This window comes from Staurois parvus, unplaced genomic scaffold (assembly GCF_062004578.1).
Source record: "Staurois parvus isolate SC_StPar_1 unplaced genomic scaffold, SC_StPar_1.0 ptg002795l, whole genome shotgun sequence".
In the NCBI taxonomy this organism is placed as follows: domain Eukaryota; kingdom Metazoa; phylum Chordata; class Amphibia; order Anura; family Ranidae; genus Staurois; species Staurois parvus.
Window position 1 is genome coordinate 1 of NW_028320591.1, and position 4,326 is coordinate 4,326.

Consider the following 4,326-nt stretch of genomic DNA (forward strand, 5'->3'; position numbering starts at 1 on the left):
ATTTCTGTGTCAGCAGTGGGGTCCTCATGAGTCTCCAACCATATTTCTGTGTCAACAGTGGGGTCCTCCTGGGTCTCCTCCCATATTTCTGTGTCAGCAGTGTGGTCCTCCTGGGTCTCCCACCATATTTCTATGTCAGCAGTGGGGTCCTCCTGGGTCTCCCACCATATTTCTGTGTCATCAGTGGGGTCTTCCTGGGCCTCCTACCATATTCCTGTGTCAGCAGTGGGGTCCTCCTGGGTCTCCCACCATATTTCTATGTCAGCAGTGGGGTCTTCCTGGGCCTCCTACCATATTTCTGTGTCAGCGGTGGGGTTTTCCTGGGTCTCCCACCATATTTCTATGTCAGCAGTGGGGTCCTCCTGGGTCTCCTCCCATATTTCTGTGTCAGCAGTGGGGTCCTCCTGGGTCTCCTCCCATAGTGTTCCTTTTCCTTCAGATAGCGATGTATAGTGGGAGCGGACACAGTTGTACCCGGTGCCTGAAGGTCAACTTGGATTTGTCTGGAAGTTGATGGAGGTTCTTTAGCCACCATTCCAACAATCCTTCGTTGCAATCTTTGAAAAATGTTTGTTTGTCTTTTGACCTTGTCCAGGGAGATTAGTTACAGTGCCATGAGCTGTAGATGTCTTAACAATGTTGTGCACAGTGGACACAGGAACATTAAGATCTCTGGAGATGGACTTGTCACTTTGAGATTGTCCATGCTTTTCCACCATTTTTGTTCTTCAATCCTCAGACAATTCTTTGCTGCTCTGTCTCCCCTCCATGCGGCACACAGAGACACCCAACACAAAGGTGGAGTCCCATTTTTCACCATTGTCCCTGGTTGTTGGTGTGATTTCTATATTGGCAGCGCCTGGTCATGGATACGGGGGAGTCTAATGACAGAATTATTTGTGCAGCATATAATATGGGTTTAGGTGTTTTTTTGTTTTCTTTTAACAAAAGCAGAACTTTCTTTTTAAAGCTAATACAGTGATGGCCAAAATCTCGTCCCCCCTCTGCATTTGTCAGATAACACAGCATTTCCCCCAGAAAATTGTTGCAATTACAAATGTTTTGGCATTCTCATGTTTATTTCTATTGTTTGTATTGATGACACAAAACAGTAAAGAAACGAAAAGCCAAATCTGACACATTCCATGCAAAACCCCCGAAAATGGACTGGACAAAATTATTGGCACCTTCTCAAAATTGTAGGAAATAAATGCATTCCAAGTGTGTAATGCCCCTGTAATTTGTTATTAAACTCACCTGTATTAATTACCAGATCTTCATGTTCCTGTGCCCACTGTGCACAACATTGTCAAAAAGTTTACAGCCCATGGCACTGTAGCTAATCTCCCTGGATGTTGATGAAAGAGAAAAATTGATGAAATATTGCAGGGAAGGATTGTTGGAATGGCGGCTAAAGAACCTCCATCAACTTCCAGACAAACTCAAGCTGAGCTTCAGGCACAGGGTACACCTATGTCAGCTCGCACTGTACGTCGCCGTCTGAATGGAAGGGGACTCGCCTCACAAAGAAGATCGCTACGAGAAACGCTACCTTGTGTGTGCCAACAGAGAGAGGGATGCATCCAATGGGTGTGATTAAGGGGAGCAAACAGTTCGTCAGAAGACTTCTAATACCCACAGAGATATACCTTGGTGCAAGAGAAAGTCTGCGGCCTACAACCCAAGACTGGAAACAGGACTAGTAGACGCAAAAGGGGCAGATTCTTCGCTTTACAGCGGAACAATTAATAAAAGCTGAAATGGTTTAATGTAGAAATAACAGCAGAAGACTTCTACTCACAAGCTCATCAGTCAAGTGCTGGAGCCACCCAGAGCCACGGAAACTGCTAAGGCCACGGGCATATTAGATATTAGATCCGCTGGTTAACCACTTCCAGTCTGGACACTTTACCCCCTTCCAGTCCGGAAACACCCCCCCCCCCCCTTCCAGTCCGGACGCTTCCCCCCCCCCTTCCAGTCCGGAAACACTCCCCCCCCCCCCCTTCCAGTCCGGACACTTTCCCCCCCTTCCAGTCCGGAAACACTCCCCCCCCCCCCCTTCCAGTCCGGACACTTTCCCCCCCTTCCAGTCCGGAAACACTCCCCCCCCCCCCCCCTTCCAGTCCGGACACTTTCCCCCCCTTCCAGTCCGGACACTTTCACCCCCCCCTTCCAGTCCGGACGCTTTCACCCCCCCCCCCCTTCCAGTCCGGACGCTTTCACCCCCCCCCCCTTCCAGTCTGGACACTTTCCCCCCCTTCCAGTCTGGACACTTTACCCCCTTCCAGTCCGGAAACACTCCCCCCCCCCCCCCCTTCCAGTCCGGACGCTTTCCCCCACTTCCAGTCCGGACGCTTTCACCCCCCCCTTCCAGTCCGGACACTTTCACCCCCCCCTTCCAGTCCGGACGCTTTCACCCCCCCCCTTCCAGTCCGGACGCTTTCACCCCCCCCCCTTCCAGTCCGGACGCTTTCACCCCCCCCCTTCCAGTCCGGACGCTTTCACCCCCCCCCTTCCAGTCCGGACGCTTTCACCCCCCCCCCCTTCCAGTCCGGACGCTTTCACCCCCCCCTTCCAGTCCAGACGCTTTCACCCCTCCCTTCCAGTCCGGACGCTTTCACCCCTCCCTTCCAGTCCGGACGCTTTCACCCCTCCCTTCCAGTCCGGACGCTTTCACCCCTCCCTTCCAGTCCGGACGCTTTCACCCCTCCCTTCCAGTCCGGACGCTTTCACCCCCTTCCAGTCCGGACACTTTCCCCCCCTTCCAGTCCGGACGCTTTCCCCCCCTTCCAGTCCGGACGCTTTCACCCCCCTTCCAGTCCGGACGCTTTCACCCCCCTTCCAGACCGGACACTTTCACCCCCTTCCAGTCCGGACGCTTTCACCCCCCTTCCAGTCCGGACGCTTTCACCCCCTTCCAGACCGGACACTTTCCCCCCTTCCAGTCCGGACACTTTCACCCCCCTTCCAGTCTGGACACTTTCCCCCCCTTCCAGTCCGGACACTACCCCCCCTTCCAGTCCGGACACTCCCCCCCTTCCAGTCCGGACACTTTCACCCCCTTGCAGTCCGGACACTTTCACCCCCTTGCAGTCCGGACACTTTCACCCCCTTGCAGTCCGGACACTTTCACCCCCTTCCAGTCCGGACACTTTCACCCCCTTCCAGTCCGGAAACTTTCCCCCCTTCCAGTCCAGGCCAATTTTCAGCTTTCAGCGCTATCACACTTTGAATGACAATTGCGCGGTCATGCAACACTGTACCCAGGTGAATCTTTTAGCATTTTTTTGGAGACAGATAAAACTTTATTTTGGTGGTATGTACTCACCACTGGGATTTTTTTTTTTTAGCAATATAATGAAAAAGTCCAAAAATTTTGAAAAAAGTGTTTTTCTTATAAAATTTTGCAAATAATCTTTCTTCATACATCTTGGCCAAAATGTATTCAGTTATCTTTTTAGTAAAAAAAAAAAAAAAAAACCCAAAATTAGTTTATAACCAAATACTCAAATTTTCCTTTTTTTTACATTTTTATATTATTTATGTTTTTAGCAGTACAGTGTCTACTTGTGGGGGGTGATGAAGACTTTTTTTTTTTTTTTTTTTTTTTTTACACAGATTGCTTTTACACCCATAAACACTGTAAAAGCAATCATTTCTCCTTCTCTCTGGCTGCATTCCTGCAGCCATTGAAAACTACTGTGAGAGCTGTGATTGGTCACAGCTTGTCACATGGTACAAGGCTGTTGTGAATAGCCCTGTACCATGTGACCTCTGTGATCATTCACAGATTTCACACGTAGTAAGCAATGATGTCAGAAGTGACATCTTGCTTACTACTCCGCATGTGATCACCGATTGGCCAATCAGTGATCACATGATCGGAACCTCGCACAGAGGTCCCGTCCAACGATCGGTGTACCACTGTGTCCGGAGGACACAGCGGGCACCGGATTGCGGTGCTGCACGCTCCCAGGGACCCTGCACTGCCACCGTCCGGCCGTTTATATACAACAGCCGGACGGGAGGTGGTTAAAGGCTGTAAAAGCAATCATTTCTCCTTCTCTCTGGCTGCATTCCTGCAGCCATTGAGAAATACTGTGTGAGCTGTGATTGGTCACAGCTTGTCACATGGTACAAGGCTGTTGTGAATAGCCCTGTACCATGTGATCTCTGTGATCATTCACAGATTTCACACGTAGTAAGCAATGATGTCAGAAGTGACATCATTGCTTACTACTCTTCATGTGATCACTGATTGACCAATCAGTGATCACATTATCGGGACCTCAAACATAGGGTCCAGTACAGCGATCGGTGTTCCAG